General features: G+C 30.7%; 1 protein-coding gene across 1 annotated transcript in view; it reads right to left on the reverse strand.

The window, feature by feature from the left end:
• The window catches only part of LOC143235850 (transforming growth factor beta regulator 1), a 111352-nt gene extending 105860 nt beyond the window's left edge, over positions 1 to 5492 (reverse strand). Inside the window, exon 1 of the mRNA XM_076474091.1 lies at positions 5188 to 5492. The gene's annotated coding sequence lies outside the window, so the exon portion shown is untranslated. The remainder of the gene's footprint in view (positions 1 to 5187) is intronic.
• Between the last annotated feature and the right edge of the window lie 508 nt (positions 5493 to 6000).

Below are 6000 nucleotides of genomic sequence, written 5' to 3' on the forward strand. Positions count from 1 at the left end.
GTATAGTATTTAAAAAAAAGTCAATATCCTACGCTCGTTATATACTTGTTTATAGTATTTCAAACAACTGTTAGACTACTAACAGGCCAATGTCCATTGCAGGTTAACTTATTGTATGTAGTATTTCAAACAACTGTCAGAATACAATTTAGGCCAATGTCCTTCTCACATTTAGTTATTGTAGATAGTACTTCAAAGAAACGCTACAATACTAACAGGTCAATGTATTAAACACATTAAGTGGTTGTATATAGTATTTCAAACACGCGTTACAATACTAAAAGGCCAATATACTAGGCACATAGTGTTATTCTATATACTATTTGAAACAAACGTTAGAATAGAAACAAACAATATCCTACCCACAATTAGTTATTGTATATAGTACTTGAAAAAACACGTTAGAATGCTAACAGGTAAATATTCTACGCTCTTTATGCACTTGTTTATAGTATTTGAAACAAACGCTAGAATACTAACAGATCAATGTCCTGTGCAAATTAAGTTATTCTGTATAGTATTTGAAACAAACATTATAATACTAACAGATCGATGTTCCACACACGTTATGTACTAGTTAAAAGTATATCAAATAAACGTTAGAATACTAACAATAATATTTTGCTCACGTTGAAGACTTTTATATAGTATTTCAAATAAACGTTACAATACTAAGTGTCCAATGTCTTATCCATATTAAATTATTATATATATTATTTCAAACAGACGTTAGAATGCTAACAGGCTAATGTCCTATCTACTTTAAGTTATTGTATATATTATTTGAAAGAAACGTTAGAATGCTATGAAGCCAATGTCCAACCTACATTTGTTTATTGTAAATAGTATTTGAAACAAACGTTAGAATACTAAGAGGCCAATGTTGTACCCACATTAAGATATTGTATACAGTATATTAAACAAACGTTAGCATACTAACAGACCGATATCCTGTTCACGTTAAGTTATTGTAGCTGAAATTGACAAAAGAAAGAAGGATTATCCACCTGTGGAAGTTTTTGTCTCTATTGTATTAGCTACATATAGTTAATTTCTCAATATCGGTTTATCTTTCGTAAATTTTTTAAATATATCTCGTCCACAGGACGTTTATCTTAATTATACATTTTTAGTCAGTCATAAGAAGGTATACATTATATTTACATTCAATATCAGTCGTGTAGGAATATATTTTTACGTACAACATATTCATATTCAGTTTGCAGTGTGTAGAAATATCTCTATATGTATGAATAGAAACTATTTAGATTGACATTCTAGTGTGTTGGAATCTTTCTTTATATAAACACATTTACATTCAGTTTGCGTTGTTGTATAAATCTATGTATATTGTATAGTTGCAACATATTTATGTACATTTTGCACTGTTTGGATATCTATGTCTGTATATAACATACACTGTGTTTGCAGTGTGTAGAATTCTATCTCTGTGTACAATATATTTAAATTCAGTTTGCGATGGGTAGAAATCTACGTCTTTATACAATATACTTACACTGTGTTTGAGGCGTGTAGAAATCTCTCTGTATATATATTATACTAACATTCAGTTTGCGGCATGTATAAATCGGTGTAAATAACATATTTACGTTCGTATTGCAGTGCGTAGAAATATCTCTCTATATATGACATATTTACATTGAAATTGTAGTGAGTAGAAACTTAGCTGTATATATAACATACATTCAGTTTGCAGGATGTAGAGCTCTTTGTCTACACATAACATATTGAAATTCAAGCTGTAATAGGTAAACATTTTTGTATATATAGAACATAGTTATATTCTGTTTGTGGTGTGTAGACATCTAACTCTGTATACAACATATTTACATTCAGTTTGCGATGTGCAGAAATGTACCTCTACAAACGATATATTTACAATGAGATTGTTGTGTGCAGATACCTATCACTATATAAAAATAATACATCTACATTTATATTGCAGTGTGTAAAAAGCTACAATTACGTATAACATTTTTATATTGAGATTTTAATAGTAATATATCTCTTAATGAACAAATTGACGTTTAGATTGTAATGTGCAGGAATCCTTCTCTATGTACAATATATTGACGTTTAGATTGTAATGTGCAGAAATCTTTCTCTATGTGCAATATATTGACGTTCAGATTGTAATGTGCAGAAATCCTTCTCCATGTATAATATATTGACGTTTAGATTGTAATGTGCAGAAATCTTTCTCTATGGACAATATATTGACGTTTAGATTGTAATGTGTAGAAATCTTTCTCTGTGGACAATATATTGACGTTTAGAATGTAATGTGCAGAAATCTTTCTCTATGGACAATATATTGACGTTTAGATTGTAATGTGTACAAATCTTTCTTTAAACACAACTTATATATATATATATATTAAATGTACGGTATATATAAATCTATCTTTATATACCTCAAATGTACATTCAGATTCTGGTGTTGAAATATGTTTCTATTTCAACGTATTTACATTCAGTTTGCAGTGTGTAGAGATATATCATGATGTGTAAAATATACTTTCACTTTCAATTTTACATTCAGTTTGCAGTGTGTAGAGATATATCATGATGTGTAAAATATACTTTCCCTTTCAATTTTACATTCAGTTTGCAGTGTGTAGAGATATATCATGATGTATAAAATATACTTTCACTTTCAATTTTACATTCAGTTTGCAGTGTGTAGAGATATATCATGATGTATAAAATGTACTTTCACTTTCAATTTTACATTCAGTTTGCAGTGTGTAGAGATATATCATGATGTGTAAAATATACTTTCACTTTCAATTTTACATTCAGTTTGCAGTGTGTAGAGATATATCATGATGTGTAAAATATACTTTCACTTTCAATTTTACATTCAGTTTGCAGTGTGTAGAGATATATCATGATGTGTAAAATATACTTTCACTTTCAATTTTACATTCAGTTTGCAGTGTGTAGAGATATATCATGATGTGTAAAATATACTTTCACTTTCAATTTTACATTCAGTTTGCAGTGTGTAGAGATATATCACGATGTGTAAAATATACTTTCACTTTCAATAATGCAAGCTTTGAAATTAATAATATATCTTTCATATATAGATGTATATTCTCTGATGAAAAGGTAAGTAATCAATAGCACCCATCGGCATATGATAGGCTACTGTTATTTAACTGTCACTCTTATGGAGACTCACAGTCTTAAGGTGCGGAATATGTTTTTATGGTGATTGGTACTAGTTATTTACACTATTTGTACAAGCCGGATACACGATCTATACAAAAAACGAACTTAAAACATTTTTTCTAAACTCTCAGGTTAGCTGTAGTATCAGTATTTAGAAACTTGAAAATATAACACGTAAAGTCAATTTCTATCTATGCACCTCACCCGATTATAGAATTAACAAAAACACAAATCAACACTTCAAAAACAATACACCACGTAAATGGGAAAAACATAAATCATTACACATGAATGAGACAACACCACTTTCGGTCATTTAAACTTGCAATCTGAAATAAATAGAAACTGAAAGTTGTGAACGATAAAAGGAGAGAAAATTTAGCAGAATTTAAACTACGTGAATTAAACATTTGAAAAATAAACTTATATTTAAAAGTTTTTGTATCGTCAACTATAAAGCTGAAAACAAAGAAATTTTTTGTTGGTCCCTTCTGTTTAAAAACAATACTGTGATGCATTTTTAACTATTTCTGTTTTATTGTTTGTTATGTGACAATAACATTAATTCAATTACAGATTGTCTAAGGAACTTTATGTTGTATTGATAACAAGTTGTTTCAGAGTGTTTCAGATTAGAGTCTTTATTCCCCTTAGTGGCATGTCTGAGGACTTACACAACTAGAAACCAGGTTTCGATACCCGTGGTGGGTAGAGAACAGACAGGCCTTTGTGCGGGTTTGTGCTAAACAGCAACTAGAATCTTTATTAATCACGAAAGAATTGAGGGGTGCACATTATACTCATAGAAGGGTCTTCGACTAATACAAATTGTTTTGAATCTGAAAAGGAAAAACAAAGCACGCTGACGCAGACATTTTGAAGAGACGCACACAACCTGTAGAAACAGTTTTAGTATCAGACATGGATATCCCTTATCGTGGATCTTTTTCGAACTCCAAAATTTACCAGTTTCATGGAACTTTTAAAGCAACTTGTTTCAGCTTAGAATTCAACACTCGAACGTAATTTATAAAATATTAAAAATATATTTATGTAAATAGTGAAATACAAGAATTTTGAGGAATACTAATTAGATGTCTAGAAAAGTATTTCATGTTTTCGAGCCTAGGGTCTACAGAGTTTAAGATAAATTATTGATAAATTGATGGATCAAGTCCTTGTTCGTGTACTCTTATTTTGTTTTTGCGATTTGAATAAACTTCGCCGGATCTAATTTTCAACCAGTGTTTCCGTAGAATTTGTACGCTAATCCCTATCTGTTAGAGTAGTTAAAGTAGGTTCAACGTGCTCTTGTAGTTGAGGCAATTCGTTTCATGCAGTGGACGTTATTGTAAACTACTCTTATATTCAGTAATATTCCCGTGAACATTGTTGTAAACTGCCTTTATTGTTTGCTTGTTTAAAGTTAAACCGAAAGCTACACAATGGGCTATCCGTGCTCTACCTACCACAGTTATCGAAACCCGGTTTCTAGCGTTGTAAGTTCACAGACATGCCGTTGTGTCACGGGGGGGGGACAAACTGCCTTTATATATCCAGTGTTATACCTGTGAACTACATTTATATTCAGTAATATCCTCGTGAACGTTATGGTAAAATACATTTAATTTCAGTGATATCCTCGTGAACATTGTTGTAAACTACATTTAAATTCGGTGATATTCTACATTTGAGATGAAGTCTGAAACAAAATGCAAGATTTTTGTTAAATGATGTGACCTTAATGCATACATCTTGTTACCACAGTTTGTCATTACGCTTTGTCTGACTTTTTTCTCTGTCTTTAATGTACCCACTTGTGCTTCTTTTTTTAAAGAGAATTCTCGCACTGTGCTATAAATCTTTTCAAATTAAAAATTCAGTTTATGATACGTGTCACGAAAATAAATGAAATTGTATAAATATTAAGTTTAACTAAGACGGGCTTGATGTTTTTATACTGAGCAAACATACAATACACTCACTCACCCGACAAACCAGCAAGAGTACGTGTTCCATACAGATGTACACGTTTAGGTCTGCCTGCTCACGACGTGGCTCTTGTTTACTTGTGGTTTCGTCTGCTGGACGTACTGAAAAGTGACTTTGAAGTTCCTTTTTCGTTCGTGAACTCATTAATATTGTATATGAATACGTATAAGTTTTGTACTAATTTATTGTAATTAATATTCTTGGACTAACACTTTTGCAGAAGAGACGACAGCTGTCTTCATAGTGTTCTAGAAAGTTGTAGCTGAATAAAATGAAGCGTCCACGACTTCAGTGGCAGACGAGAAGTGGGCTTAATCTGTTATAACTGTATGATAACCACAGTTAAGCAGAAATTAAATCTAAAGAATACTTTACACCGAAATATTCATAATTCGTTACACGAGAATATGAAATAAAGCATATGTTTAAGTAATTAAACAATATCCTACAGAAAATTTGTTGTAGTTATTAGAGGTTTGTGCAACAGATATTTTTTTATAAAATTACTACTGTGATTGTTGTTTAAATAATCTAACATATGGTATTAACGGTAGTTGTTTGAGTAACTCAGTGTCCTAACTGCTTTTCAGTGAATGATACTGTTAACAGATAGTTACAGGTTAATAAATTATGTCTTTAATAATCAGATGTGGAACAACACATGAACATTAGTTTTACATACGTGAAGTTAGGTAATAAAGCATTACAAAAGTGTAATTTAGATGAGGTCACTGGAAATTGTTTATGTAGTTTATTTTACAGTTGGATGATTTGTGTATGTTATTGCATTGCAAGTATGACTCATTTTGA

The sequence above is a fragment of the Tachypleus tridentatus genome, chromosome 12 (assembly GCF_004210375.1).
Source record: "Tachypleus tridentatus isolate NWPU-2018 chromosome 12, ASM421037v1, whole genome shotgun sequence".
NCBI lineage: Eukaryota > Metazoa > Arthropoda > Merostomata > Xiphosura > Limulidae > Tachypleus > Tachypleus tridentatus.